Raw genomic sequence first — 16,066 nt, forward strand, 5'->3', positions numbered from 1 at the left:
TTCACACTCACCACTTTGCTACCTCCTCTGTCAGCAAGAAACCAATCTGTGGTTCCTCAATCAATGGAAATAGGATGTCAGACACATGAGACATGTGAGAGAGGCAAAGGTGACAGAGGATTGTTCTGAGAGAGTTTGCTGAATGTTCTGTGATCTTGTCAGGGTTAGTAGGCTAAGTAAAGAAATCAGTAAAAGTACTGGTTTTAAACGATTAAGTTGTTCCTCCATTTTCTGACATATAAGATGAAAGAGAGAGCTGTGAAGTAAATATCTAACATGTCCTGTACAGCACATCTGACACCTTCACTATCTCCGACACCCTCACTATCTGCCCTTCATATGGAGACAGAGTGATAGAGGTGTTTTGTCTGTGGCTCTACATCAGCCTGCTATCAAAGCAAGGTGTGGTTCAATGGATAAGAAGGAGGGAGACAGAGAGGTAAAGAGAGAGATAAAAAGAGAGAGTTCATGTTCCTGGCATTAGATATAATACACCAGAGGAATGGAGTGCACTATATAAAGAATATGGTGCCATTTGGGACATTTGGGGTCGGCAGGTAGCCTATTGGTTAGAGCGTTGGACTAGTAACCGAAAGGTTGCAAGATCGAATACCAGAGTTGAGATGGTCAAAATCTGTCGTTCTGCCCCTGAACAAGGCAGTTAACCCACTGTTCCTAGGCCGTCATTGAAAATACTTGCCTAGTTAAATGAAGGTTAATAAAAATAAATGAATAAAACTGTACGATTTGTGACGGAAATTGAGTATATAGTATGCTTATTGGTCATAGTATGGATATAGTTAGTATGCCAAAATGTCCCTGATGTCATACTACATTAGCCAAAATAGGAAGTATACAAGCAGTGGACACTATTTCCGTGCTTTTAGGGCCCATAATGCAATTCTTCCGAAAATGGGCCTGGCTTCACATTGTTTTCAGATTTCAAGAAAACGGAGGAAAATATGCAGCCGAAGTCCAACGAGAGCGGATACAAATTCATCGCTTTAACTAATTATGACAAATGTTACAAAAATGCTGAGCAATGTAATAAAGTAAAGACTTTTCAAACAAGTTACCTTACACATTATGCTGGCTGACAATTTGTTAGCTACGCTATCCTTATGAACCACATTACATATCATTACAGCAGTATGTACCGGTATGTTAGCTAGGTATTTTAGCTAAAATGTTAGAATAAATGGAGCTGAAGGATAGGGCTGCCGTGCATCTAGCTCTTAGGAAACTTTGCAATATTTAGTTTTTTTATGTGTTACTTACATTATTAGGCCAGGAAATGTTTTGTGTTATTACATTAAGCCGGGAAGAACTTTTGGATATCAGTTTCTGCCTTTAGGAAGGGAGGAGTCGCAATTCAACGTCTCAGACATGAGACGTATGTGGCAGGGTCTACAGACAATCACGGACTACAAAGGGAAACCAGCCATGTCCGGACCTTCTTCGCCTGCTTTGAGGAGAACACAGTGCCACCGATGCGGCCCGCTACCAAGGACTGTGGGCTCTCCTTCTCCGTGGCTGACGTGAGTAAGACGTTTAAGTGTGTTAACCCTTGCAAGGCTGCCGGCCCAGACGGCATCCCTAGCCGTGTCCTCAGAGCACGCGCAGACCAGCTGGCTGGAGTGTTTACGGACATATTCAATCTCTCCCTATCCCAGTCTGTTGTCCCCACATGCTTCAAGATGTCCACCATTGTTCCTGTACCCAAGAAAGCAAAGGTAACTGAACAAAATTACTATTGCCCCATAGCACTCACTTCTGTCATCATGAAGTATCATATCACCTCTACCTTACCTTACCTGAAACCCTAGACCAACTGCAATTTGTTTACCGCGCCAATAGATCCACAGACGATGCAATCACCATCACACTGCACACTGCCCTATCCCATCTGGACAAGAGGAATACCTATGTTAGAATGCTGTTCATTGACTATAGCTCAGCATTCAACACCATAGTACCTTCCAAACTCATCATTAAGCTCAAAGCCCTGGGTCTGAACCCTGCCCTTTGCAACTGGGTCTTGGACTTCCTGATGGGCCGACCCCAGGTGGTGAAGATAAGAAACAACAACTCCACTTCGCTGATCCGCAACACTGGGGGCCACGCACGCCTCCAACGCAATCATCAAGTTTGCAGATGACACAACAGTAGAATGCCTGATTACCAACAATGATGAGACGGCCTACAGGGAGGAAGTGAGGGCCCTGGGAGTGTGGTGCCAGGAAAATAACCTCTCACCCAACGTCAACAAAACAAAGGAACTGATCGTGGACTTCAGGAAACAGCAGAGAGAGCACCCCCATCCACATTGTTGGGACTGCAGTGGAGAAGATGGAAAGCTTCAAGTTCTTCAGCGTACACATCACTGACAAGCTGAAATGGTCCACCCACACAGACAGTGTGGTGAAGAAGGCGCAACAGCACCTCTTCAACCTCAGGAGGCTGAAAAAAATGTGGCTTGGCACCTAAAATCCTCAAACTTTTGCAGATTTACAATTGAGAGCATCCTGTTGGGCTGTATCATCGCCTGGTATGGCAACTGCACCCCCTGCAATAGCAGGGCTCTCCAGAGGGTGGTGCGGTCTGCCCAACGCATCACCGGGGGCAAACTACCTGCCCTTCAGGACACCTACAGCACCCAATGTCACAGGAAGGCCAAAAAGATAATCAAGGACAACAACCACCCGAGCCACTGCCTGTTCACCCCACTATCATCCAGAAGGTGAGGTCAGTACAGGTGCATCAAAGCTGGGACCGAGAGACTTCTATCTGAAGGCCATCAGACTGTTAAATAGCCATCACTAGGACATTAGAAGCTGCTACCCTATATACATGGACTTGAAATCCCTGGCCACTTTCATAATTGGATCACTAGTCACTTTAATAATGTTTACATATTTTGCATATACTGTATTCTATCCTATTCTACTGTATCTTAGTCTATGCCGCACTGACATTGCTCATCCAAATATTTATATATTCTTAATTCCATTCCTTTACTTTAGATTGTGTGTATTGTTAGATATTACTTGTTAGATATTACTGCACTGTTGGAGCTAGAAACACAAGCATTTCGCTACACCCGCAATAACATCTGCTAAACACATGTACGAGACAAATACAATTTGATTTGAGCTACCTAATGTTAGTTGGCTACTAATACATCAAACTTGCCAGTATATTAACCAGTTAACTTGGGTGTTTGATGGCCGTTGTGAGGTCAGAACGCTTGGATCAACCCTACTCCTCGGCCAGTGTGTCCGAGAGCTAAACACTCTGAATTTACTAACGGACAATCTGACAATGCTCTGAATTTACAAACACCCAGAGGGCGCTCTGAGTGCACTCTGGCACTCCAGATTGAATTTACTAATGCACCCTACTCCTCCAGATTGAATTTACTAATGCACCCTACTCCTCCAGATTGAATTTACTAATGCACCCTACTCCTCCAGATTGAATTTACTAATGCACCCTACTCCTCCAGATTGAATTTACTAATGCACCCTACTCCTCCAGATTGAATTTACTAATGCACCCGACTCCTCCAGATTGAATTTACTAATGCACCCGACTCCTCCAGATTGAATTTACTAATGCACCCTACTCCTCGGCCAGAGCGTCCAGTGTGCGCTCTGAACGCCCCGAGAGCGAAACACTCTGAATGTACAAACGGACAATCTGACAATGCTCTGAATTTACAAACACTCAGAGCACACTCTGGCACTCCAGATTGAATTTAAGAACACGCCGAAGTCGTATAAGTTCTAGCTACTAATTTGTTATGCTAAGAAGCTAGGAAGAGGTTGCATAGTCGTTTCTGAAATGAAAACCGGGGACATTTCCAGTTCGGTGGTCAATATATAATTAAAATAGCCAATGTTATATTATCTATGAAATAAAAAAGGGGGACATTTCCGGTTTCATGTATTTAGTCTAACAGGCACACTGTGATACAGAGAAAACAACTATATTACAGAAACGCTACAGACAAGACAGAACTGTCCGATCTGAATAGCTATTCAGTGGTCCTGGTAGAATAAGAGCAGAAGAGAACATGAGCAATATTGAAAAAACAGACAATAGTATATGTGAAATACTTACCAACATAATAAAGAAATAAGACGATGATGAGATTGGTAAATACATAATATACTTATACCTACCTAATCTGTATATTTCTCAGAAGAATGTATTTTCTTCAGGATTGCTCTGTCTTTGGCCAGCTTCTCCATGAACTCCTGGCAGGGGAGGTTGAAGTTTGTCTTCACAATAAGCATGGCCTTGATGGCAGGAACAGTGAACCTATTTCTTGCTGCTGTTCATAGATCATTAATTTGGGAGAACACTCTCGACTGGTGCATTACTTCCAGGTAAGCACATGACAACAGGCGCTAATCTAGCCAGGTTAGTGTGTGGGATGTCATTCTCTTTGAAGTGGGTAACCACCGTGCTCCATCTCTGACTAAGCGGTGTCTCAGATGTTTTCCATTCTTCAAGCGATCCCCCTTTAGGAACTCTTGCAGGCCAGTAACCTCGTCACACAATGCATCCTCATTGATGGTCACATTGGGGCATTTTTCCTGCAGTGTGCCTGCTGCCTTCTCTCTTCATGCAGAGGTTGCCTTTATAAAAGGAGACAATGTAAATCTTTTAGATTATCTGTGTGCTTTCCCCATGCTTGCAAGTAGTTCACAGCCATAGTGAAGAATGATTGTGATGTTTTGAGAAAGCTCTCTTTAGACATGGCTCCATTTTCCTCCAGCTCTCTCAGAAGTCGTCTGACCAAAACTGGAATGAAGTTGTCATCACGTCTTGCAGTCAATTTTTCCTCAATGTTTCTCAGAATTGCAGCTGACTCCACAGCACAGCGGTCCTGGCCTTCAAGCATCTTGATCGTGTCACTGAATACGGTCAAGTTTCCATGGACAAAGGCCAGCTAAAGTTCAGTCAGTGGATCTTCGAACATTGTTCACAGGACAACAGGGCATTTGTCTTCAGAAAGAAAAAAGGATTTCAATGGCACATACATTTTCAGCACTCTTTCTAGAGCAGGGAGCATGGACAGCCAGCGAACATTGCTGTGTCCTAAAATGTTATGGTACTCCTGGCCAACAAACTCACAAAAGCCCTTCAGTCTTTCTACTCTGACGGTGAAAATATGAACATATCCAAATATCTTTGTGAGCAGGTACTCAACATCATATCCAAAGCTGTTCTGGCCATGTTATGAATGATGCGGGCAGGACAACCTAAGCCAATCACCTCCCGCTGCAGAGCATTTTTAACTTTGGTATGGACATTGACCCTCCCCAGGCTATTCAGTCCTCCAAAGTTGGTATTTGATGTCGGCAGAGAATGTTTTCCAGGTTACATTTTTGGATGACCACCAGGACCTCAGCTGCAATCTCCTCTGCTGTTTCTCCATTCAATTCAACAAAATCAAGCAGTTTTGTTTCCACAGATGTGCTGCCATCATATATCTTACAATATCTGACTACTATTGGCAGCAGCTTTACATGTCCATGATTGGACGCATCAATGGACAGGGACACACATTCAACCTGGTCTAGGTCCTGTGTTACCAAAGTAGTTGTCCATGTTGCTAATACGTTACTCACTATGGTGTCACATTTTGTCCAAGCACATGTAAACTTTGGCTCACAAAGCTTCCGTGTCAGTTGTGCTGTGCAGTCCATAGATCTGTAACTATGATTGTGTCACATAGTGTGGTATGCAAAGACACCTTCCTGCACAGCTAAACCATATTCTTCTTGGGAAGGCTCTACCTTCTTGAAGAATGTGGTGACAGAGGGCATACCAACACGGGCAATCAGAGAGGCTTTATGCTTTTTCGTCTGCTGATGTTCTACCACTGCCGTTCTTCTCCGGCTGTCAATTGAAAGAGGAATTACAAAGGGTGCCGTGAACAATTCTATCGTCTTGACCTGAGCGTATAAATGGAAATTCTCTCATCATGTTTTTCATAAAACGTGCATTTCCGCTTCTTGGAAAGAGTCATTGTATCTCCTCTGTCTGTTCTTCTTCACTCTCCTTGTGTCACTCTTCTTACTCTCTTAACTTTTTCTTCTTCTCCAATCTTTCACCTCCTCTTTTCTTCACTCGTCTTCCTTTCCTTCTCTTCACCTTTCCACCTCACTCTTCTACACTCTCCTTGCTTCACTCTTTTTACTCTCTTCATTTTTCCTTCTCCTTTCTCTCCAGTCTGTATTAATAAACAGTATACTATTAGATAAAATACTTTGGTTAACAGTTAACATTGCTTGCCTCATTTTTGTATTTTATCTCGAAAACATTGTTTGGAATAATAAATTGGCAGGTTCTGTAACCATATCTTTACCTTTCCTCCTCTGTCTCCTTCACTCTTCTTCCTATCCAGTCTTCCTCCTCTCCACTACTAATGTTATCCATGAACATTTCTAAATATATTTTCACACTACTTATTATAATGCCAAACCATTAAAATTGTAATCTACAGATATATTCTCAGAATTAATTGTGCATTCATTTAATATAATCATATTTTCAAAATAGCCCGTCCACTGCATGTTTACATGTGAACGTTTTTTAACCTAGCTACTGTCATGACGTCGCCTGCTTGGGTAGTGCAAACCCCATCCCCCTCTCCCTGCCTCTCCCTTTCCACCACAACCCATGCGGTGATCACAGAGAGATGTCGTAAATTCCTGAGAATCCCCCGCACCACAAACAGTATTAAGAGAGAGGGTAAACTTTCAGGACAAAGGAATTCTCTTCCACCTCACAGAACTTGGGGTACGAACATATTTCATATTCCTGCAAAAGTATGAAAGACCGGTGGACAGTCCAGCTATGAACCGGTCCATTTGTCACCACGTGGGAAACTCATGTGAGACTGTGGGACCACATTACCATACCGTTGTTTATATAATAACCTCAGATATGAGGTTTACATCTGTGTGTTGTATAAAATGAATGAGTGAGTATGATACTGTTTGTATAATTGTGTAATATGATTTTGAACTGTTTAATGAAGAAAAATACAACTCCCTGTTGTATTTGAACTAAATCCAAGGACCGCCCCTGAGCCAGTTGGGTCAGAGACCATGGAACCACCCCTCTCTGCTATCTGAATAAAAGCCAACTTTAAGAAATTACCATTTAGACCATGTTTATCCTCAATGGGGAGAATGAAGGTTGAATGTAACATTGCTGAAGTTTTAACCATACCACGTGGTTAAAACTCTTATACTAATAAGGACAAGTTTTGATATTGACTACTAGTCTGCAGCTAGGAATTCGGTATCATTGAACGCGAAGAAAGACAACCGCCGAAACAAGAATTCTATAACGAATGTCACTCTGAACAATCCACAATAACTACGACAGAAGGAGCTCCAACAAAACGAACTTCTCTCCGACGATCAAGATGACACAAACAATGAGCGTAAATATATATATATTGATTGCAATTGTTCCCGAATGAGTGAGCGTTCATGTGTAAGGATTAGCATGTCAATTGTTATAAAGAGTATACTCTGTAGTGACTTCTGAATCGACCCCCCATCCATCCCTTTTGTCTAACAAGCCGCCATGCCGGTTCAGCCCACTAGGGCATATTGCTCCCATCATTTCATGTAACTATTTTAAGTTTGTTGTTTGTTTATGCATTTCTGTGAATTAATTAGTTAGTAATAAATAAATGATTTAAGACAATTGATGTATGGATGACTCATAGTGAAGACTGGGTTCGTGCAGATAATCAACGATTTACGACGTTTGGAATGAGACTGACGAGGTAGAGTAAATAAATCATTAATTAGAAGACTATTGATCAGATATGAAAATATCTGAAAGGTTATATTGGGAAATTATAACTTTGTAATCTAATAACTTTCCCTGGTGCCCTCGAATTCATAGTTAATTAGTTACGTTATTACTCAAGTGATAGCGTAATCCCTAATTACAGGAATCTTTTATAAAAACTATAAGTCTTCAATTTAACGATAGCAAAGACACGACACTACCATAACAGTAGCTAGCTAACTTAGTCTACATAGCTAACGTTAGCTAGCATAACCTATTTAAAACCTTATAGAGCAGATAATCTATCTATATAATCAATTGTGACATAACATCACTAGCTAGTATCTCAAACGATTGTAATTTACCTGGCTTGAAAAGACGTGTGTGGTGATGTTGTGGATTCACTTGATACTTGCTAGCTTCTGGCCGAGTTTTCCACAGCAGTTTTCTCTAAAACTATCGCGAGCAAGTAGTTAGTAGAAGAAGAGTGAATGAAGCTGCTATAGCGAGCAGCCCCCTCTGTTGGCCTAAACAAGCACAACGCGATTGAGATGTCAACCGGTAGGCTCTGCTGCCGGGTCTTTCTTGCCAAGTAAAATATTTCAATTTGCGGTCTGTTTTTAACGCACAGTCAAAAACGGGGACATTTCCGAGACTCTGCTGTGTCAGTCTAGAATAGGGTGACCAGACGTCCCCGTTTTCCGGGGACAGTCCCTGTTTTTGGTGGCCTGTGCCCGCCTGGAGCTGTCCCCGGAAAATGGGGACGTCTGGTCACCCTATTCTAGACTGACACAGCAGAGTCTCCATCTGGGATTTACGATCTTGGTGCGTCAAGGCCTGGGAGGTTTACCGTTGTTGGGAGCCGCTCCAGTCCTGGGGGGAGAAATACAAGGATTGTTTTTGTTCAGTTGTAGTGTTGTGTTGGGTTGTGTTCAGACTGAGGGACTACCACCCACGCTGGCTCCCGTCAACTTGGATCTTCCAGTCAGATCCATATGCTGCCAGTAGATAAACAATGGAGCATACTATCTGTGTGTGTGTGTGTGTGTGTGTGTGTGTGTGTGTGTGTGTGTGTGTGTGTGTGTGTGTGTGTGTGTGTGTGTGTGTGTGTGTGTGTGTGTGTGTGTGTGTGTGTGTGTGTGTGTACAGTATGTATAGACCCTCTATTGTTGCCATGGCTCCGGTGGACGGTCTAATGTTGAGCATCTGGAGGGCCCTGCTCAGCCCTGAGTCATTATAGAACAGGCCCAGCCTCTCTCACACAAACACACACACACACACACACACACACACACACACACACACACACACACACACACACACACACACACACACACACACACACACACAAACGAAAGTCTTGTGAAACATATAGCTCCCTCTTTCACAACTCGTCTTGTTTGTACATTCAGTGATTCCTCCTCGGTTCCTCTGCTGACGCATATTTCGTGAATCACACCAATCGTGTGACTTCCTCCTCTGATTCAGGGGCCTAATTCGGGGGAGGTTATCGGAGGCCCCTTGGGACACACCCGGGCCCTCACGTGTGGCTACAATCACTCTCCTTTACTGAAAGAATGTCACTACTGTATTGTACTACATTGATGACTCACTGCGACCCCATATTATAGAGAAATGCATAAGTGTGACTGGGTATGAATCAGTGTTCACTGGAAACAAAACTCATGATATATGGATAATTTACTAGACCCCTGATGACTGACACATTGAACAGGTTGAAAATGTGACATTTGACATAGATGACTTGCGCCAGACATTGTGTTTTCCTTGATGGCCAAAAAGCTACATTTTAGTCTCATCTGACCAGAGTACCATCTTCCACGTTTGGGGAGTCTCCCACATGCCTTTTGGCGAACACCAAACGTGTTTGCTTATTTTTTTCTCTAAGCAATGGCTTTTTTTTGGCCACTCTTCCATAAAACCCAGCTCTGTGGAGTGTACGGCTTAAAGTGGTCCTATGGACAGATACTCCAATCTCCGCTGTGGAGCTTTGCAGCTCCTTCAGGGTTATCTTTGGTCTCCTTGTTGCCTCTGATTAATGCCCTCCTTGCCTGGTCTGTGAGTTTTGGTAGGTGGCCCTCTCTTGGCAGGTTTATTGTGGTGCCATATTCTTTCCATTTTTTTATAATGGATTTAATGTTGCTCCGTGGGATGTTCAAAGTTTCGGATATTTTTTTATAACCCAACCCTGATCTGTACTTCTCCACAACTTTATCCCTGACCTGTTTGGAGAGCTCCTTGGTCTTCATGGTGTCACTTGCTTGGTGGTGCCCCTTGCTTAGTGGTGTTGCAAACTCTGGGGCCTTTCAGAACAGGTGTATATATACTGAGATCATGTGACAGATCATGTGACACTTAGATTGCACACAGGTGGACTTTGTTTAACTAATTATGTGACTTCTGAAGGTAATTGTTTGCACCAGATCTTATTTAGGGGCTTTATAGCAAAGGGGGTGAATACATATGCACGCACCACTTTTCCATTTATATTTAATTTAGAATTTTTTGAAACAATTTGGACTATTTTGTGTGTGTCCATTACATGAAATCCAAATAAAAATCTATTTAAATGACAGGTTGTAATGCAACAAAATAGGAAAAACGCCAAGTGGAATTAATATTTTTGCAAGGCACTGTATCTAGTAGTGTACTGTTTATTTAGAAAAGTGGGTTGGGACATTCCTTGTGTGTTGAAATTGCAGTTTCAACATACGTTTTTTCTTTTATCGGTTTACCTTTCTTTGAATTCAGTTTTCGTGGCACTGCCTCTAACTTGTGTTATCACTCTATCGGGGATAGCCCTCTCCCCCTGCTGTGTGTGGTATTGATTGTGTCTTTAACAATACTTATTGGTTACACTAGGCGGCAACTACGGAAACATCTGTGTGTCTGGAGATCTCTCTCTCTCTCTCTCTCTCCTCTCTCTGTCTGATCCTTTGTCACCTCCAATATACTGTCTTCACTGACAGACCTCTGCTCCACCCATCTCAAGCTGGGGACAGATTTTTGGATCAGTGATGTTTTGGGGTGACGAAGCTACCTAGGAACTACTATAGAGAAGAGATGAAAAGTAAACCATTTAGATAGTGGACATATTGTAAAGGTGTGTTCATTTTGCCTGGCTACCCAGACTCCTTGCTCTGACCAAACGCTACACCATGCCAACGGACGTTAGTTTAGCGAACGACAGAGCAGTGGAATAATTTTGTAACAGTAATGCTACTGTTTTTACTGCAGTTGTGCTAACCACGGTACAGGTGAGTCTTTTCAAACCACCCTTTCAAGTTTTTCTAGTGACCACTAGGGGGTAGCGAGGTGGTCACTGTGCCAAAGGGAAACAAGTGGATGACCCCGTGGTGATGTCACAAACTAAAAAAGCTAAATCATAGGGACAAAATAGAAAGAAAGAGCTAAATGGCAGTTGCTTTTGAAAATAACTGTTTTAGGTTTATTCAAGAGAGAGAGAGAGAGAGAGAGAGAGAAAAGAAGGATTAGGCTAGGAGTGAGGGGGATAGGGCAGAGAGAGTGTGAAGGAGGGAGTGGGAGGAGTGGTTTGTTCATACTTAGCGGCTGTACAGTATATATAACTCAGTTGTTTAGCCTGACAGTGCAGTGAATGAGAAGAGAGTGAGGGAGAAAGGGAGACAGACTTTCTCTCTGTGTATGAATTACCGAGAAAGCAGCAGAAAATAATATCATCTTTTACAGGACTGGGTTTTTCTATTGGATTACAAACAAGAAGAGAGATTTCCACAGAACACACATACAAGGTAAAATGGATTACCTCTTTCCCTCTCTCTGAGCCAGATCAGACAGGTCCAGGATTCACATTATTATCAACATTTTTTAACAAACATTTTGGAAATAGTTTTGATGGTAAACAACGAAATAAATAAAGCTAGTTAGATTTCCTTGGCTATGCTAGTTTTGTTATAATGTGATTGTAATTAGCATTTACTGTGACTAGTTTCAGTTATGTTCAGGCTTCCTAATCAGATTCTTAGGAAAGTTTGTTTTCAGAGTTTGACTAGTTTTCTAGTTAAATAAAGGTTTAATAAAAAAAACAAGGATTTAACCCACATATAATACTACGAAATTAGACTTGATATGTGGAACAAGTGACATAAAAATGTCTGAAAGTGTAGTGTACATCTTGTTATGTATTCTAGATACTAAGATTATTGCTCATTTTGTTTTTGTACTGTGTCTCCTGTTTTATACCAAGGCAGGTTTGTGTGACACCTGTAAAATAAATGGTAGCTTTTTTTAGTGTATCCTTGAGATGAGAATAAAAGTAAACAGAACTCAAGGACTCCATGACACACTCTTAGAACTCTCTAGAAATACCTCACTCCATTGAAATGCTTTTAGACTGATTCTGACTGTGAGTGATTGAGTTACCTAGTGGGTTGTGAAGCAATGTTTCAAAGTTCAGCTGATCCTATTTGTCTGTATGTGAAGTGAGGTGAGAGAGAAAAGAGAGTGTGTGGTGTGTGTGTCTATGCGTGTGCGTGTGTGTGTGTTTGCTTGCGTGCATGTGTTTGTTTGTCTGGCTGTCTCAGCACAGGTGAATAATACTGCCCAGGTGAGATGAAACCAGGGTGTGTTCTGCTTGTTCAGTGTTCTACCCTCATGACTCCATACAATATGAGGCAGACAGGCAGCCGGCAATGGACTCTGGAAGTTGTTGAGCAGCTAGTTCTAGGGCACTGCATCCCTCTGATTTGCAGTTGTTATGGGTTATAATAACTGTGGAATGTCTATAAGTTGGTTGTGCGATGAGGCTATGGTGGCTTGCATATGCCTGTTTTACTGTGCTGGAGGGATCAACAGCAAGGCTACAGCTGACAACAGTACTGTGCCATTCTGTATGTCTGAGGCGCTACCATGGAACCAAAGCAAGGCTACAGCTGACTACAGTACTGTGCCATTCTGTATGTCTGAGGCGTTACCGTGGAACGAAACTGGAACGAAACTGGAACGAGACTGGACCCAGCAGGCCGTATCATATTCACAGGGATTAGATTTTAATTGCACCTTTATTTAACTAGGCAAGTCAGTTAAGAACAAATTCTTATTTTGGTTAACTGCCTTGTTCAGGGGCAGAGCAACAGATTTTTACCTTGTTAGCTCGGGGATTCGATCTAGCAACCTTTCGGTAGTTGGTGATGGTGTTTGGTCATGGTGTTGTTGATGATGGTGTTTGGTCATGGTGTTGACGGTGGTGTTAATGGTAGTTGGTCATGGTGTTGATGGTAGTTGATGATGGTGTTTGGTCATGGTGTTAATGGTGGTGTTAATGGTAGTTGGTCATGGTGTTGATGGTAGTTGATGATGGTGTTTGGTCATGGTGTTGATGGTGGTGTTAATGGTAGTTGGTCATGGTGTTAATGGTGATGTTAATGGTAGTTGGTCATGGTGTTGATGGTGGTGTTAATGGTAGTTGATGATGGTGTTTGGTCATGGTGTTGATGGTGGTGTTATTGGTAGTTGGTGATGGTGTTGATGGTGGTGTTAATGGTAGTTGGTCATGGTGTTGATGGTGGTGTTAATGGTAGTTGATGATGGTGTTTGGTCATGGTGTTAATGGTAGTTGATGATGGTGTTTGGTCATGGTGTTGTTGATGATGGTGTTTGGTCATGGTGTTGACGGTGGTGTTAATGGTAGTTGGTCATGGTGTTGATGGTGGTGTTAATGGTAGTTGGTCATGGTGTTGATGGTAGTTGATGATGGTGTTTGGTCATGGTGTTGATGGTGGTGTTAATGGTAGTTGGTCATGGTGTTAATGGTAGTTGATGATGGTGTTTGGTCATGGTGTTAATGGTGGTGTTAATGGTAGTTGGTCATGGTGTTGATGGTGGTGTTAATGGTAGTTGGTCATGGTGTTAATGGTAGTTGATGATGGTGTTTGGTCATGGTGTTGATGGTGGTGTTAATGGTAGTTGGTCATGGTGTTGATGGTGGTGTTAATGGTAGTTGATGATGGTGTTTGGTCATGGTGTTGATGGTGGTGTTAATGGTAGTTGGTCATGGTGTTAATGGTAGTTGATGATGGTGTTTGGTCATGGTGTTGATGGTGGTGTTAATGGTAGTTGGTCATGGTGTTAATGGTGATGTTAATGGTAGTTGGTCATGGTGTTGATGGTGGTGTTAATGGTAGTTGATGATGGTGTTTGGTCATGGTGTTGATGGTGGTGTTATTGGTAGTTGGTGATGGTGCTTGGTCATGGTGTTGATGGTGGTGTTAATGGTAGTTGGTGATGGTGCTTGGTCATGGTGGAGGTTGGTAATGGTGTTAATGGTATTTGGTGATGTGTTGATGGTGGTTGGTCATGGTGGTGATGGTGTTTGGGGCTGGTGATGGTAGTTGGTGATGGTTGATGATGGTGGTGATGATATTTGGTGCTGATGGTGGTTAGTGGTTGGTGCTGATGGTGGTTGGTAATGGTGTTTGTAATGGTGGTGTTGATGATACACACACACACAAACACACACAATAAGATGTGGCTGGGGGCCATTGTATGTCCGTCCCATGGCTGTGCAGAGAGTGAGAGTTCACACACCAGCTAAAAAACGTGGCAATCAGGGATAGCAAATATATACATATATATATATATATACACTGCTGTGTTAAGGTGTGGTCAAGATTCTCTCCATGTCGGAGTGGCATTGACTAAAATACAATAAAATAGAATACAGTATAAACATATGAAATGAGTAAAGCAGTATATTCATAAACAGTATTAAAGTGACCAGGGATTCTATGTCTATGTACAGTGCCTTTGGAAAGTATTCAGACTCCTTGACTTTTTCCACATTTTGTTACGTTAGAGCCTTATTCTAAAATGTATCTATTAAATAAAAATCCTCAGTAATCTACACACAATACCCCATACTGACAAAGCAAAAACATTTTTTTTTAAACATTTTTGCAAATGTATTAAAAATACAAAACAGAAATACCTTATTAACATAAGAATTCAGAACCTTTGTTATTAGACTCGAAATTGAGCTCGAAATTGAGCTCAGGTGCATCCTGTTTACATTGATCATCATTGAGATGTTTCTACAACTTGATTGGAGTCTACCTGTGCTAAATTCAATTGATTGGACATGATTTGGAAAGGCACCAAACCGACTATATATGGTCCCACGGTTGACCAAGGCCCTTCTTGGTCAACCGTGCATGTCAGAGCAAAAACCAAGCCATGAGGTCGAAGGAATTGTCCGTAGAGCTCTGAGACAGGATGTGTCGAGGCACAGATCTGGGGAAGGGAACCAAAACATGTCTGCAGCATTGAATGTCACCAAGAACACAGTGGCCTCCATCATTCTTAAATGGAAGAAGTTTGGAACCACCAAGACTCTTCCTAGAGCTGGCCGCCCGGCCAAATTGAGCAATCAGGGGAGAAGGGCCTTGGTTAGGGAGGTGACCAAGAACCCGATGGTCACTCTGACAGAGCTCTAGAGTTCCTCTATGGAGATGGGAGAACCTTCCAGAAGGACAACCATCTCTGGAGCCCTCCACCAATCAGGCCTTTATGGTAGAATGGCCAAACGGAAGCCACTCCTCAGTAAAAGGCACATGACAGTCTACTTGGAGTTTGCCAAAAAGGGACCGAAAGACTCTCAGACCATGAGAAACCAGATTCTCTGGTCTGATGAAACCAAGATTGAACTCTTTGGCCTGAATGCCAAGCGTCACATCTGGAGGAAACCTGGCAACATTTCCCAGGACATAGACATGTCTGATATTGGCAGAAAGCTTAAATTCTTGTTAATCTACCTGAATTGTCCAATTTACAGTAACTGTTACAGTTAAAGAATATCATGCTATTGTTTGAGGAGAGTGCACAATTTTTTAACATGAAAAGTTATTAATAAACAAATTCGGCACATTTGGGCAGTCTTGGCACAAAATTTTGAACAGAAATGCAATGGTTCATTCGATCAGTCTAAAACTTTTCACAAACAATGATGCCATCTAGTGGCCCAAAACGTAATTTTTCAGGACCCTGTCTTTCAAAGAAAATTCGTAAAAATCCAAATAGCTTCACAGATCTTCATTGTAAAGGGTTTAAACACTGTTTCCCATGCTTGTTCAATGACCCATAAACAATTAATTAACGGTCGTTAATACACTAACAGCTTACAGACGGTAGGCAATTAAGGTCACAGTTATGAAAACTTAGGACACTAAAGAGGCCTTTCTACTGACTC

At 42.2% G+C, this 16,066-nt stretch overlaps 1 protein-coding gene across 3 annotated transcripts in view; it reads left to right on the forward strand.

Annotated features, from left to right (window-relative positions):
• The first annotated feature begins 11,434 nt into the window (after window positions 1-11,434).
• Window positions 11,435-16,066, forward strand: part of LOC120027452 (tubulointerstitial nephritis antigen-like) — a 65,366-nt gene continuing 60,734 nt past the window's right edge. For 2 of the 3 annotated variants that reach the window (XM_038972390.1, XM_038972391.1), the window contains exon 1: window positions 11,436-11,615. The gene's annotated coding sequence lies outside the window, so the exon portion shown is untranslated. Of the gene's footprint in view, window positions 11,616-16,066 lie in introns of all 3 variants that reach the window. The other variant, XM_038972392.1, reaches the window with a different exon arrangement.

Source organism: Salvelinus namaycush, chromosome 32 (assembly GCF_016432855.1).
Source record: "Salvelinus namaycush isolate Seneca chromosome 32, SaNama_1.0, whole genome shotgun sequence".
Taxonomy (NCBI): Eukaryota; Metazoa; Chordata; class Actinopteri; order Salmoniformes; family Salmonidae; genus Salvelinus; species Salvelinus namaycush.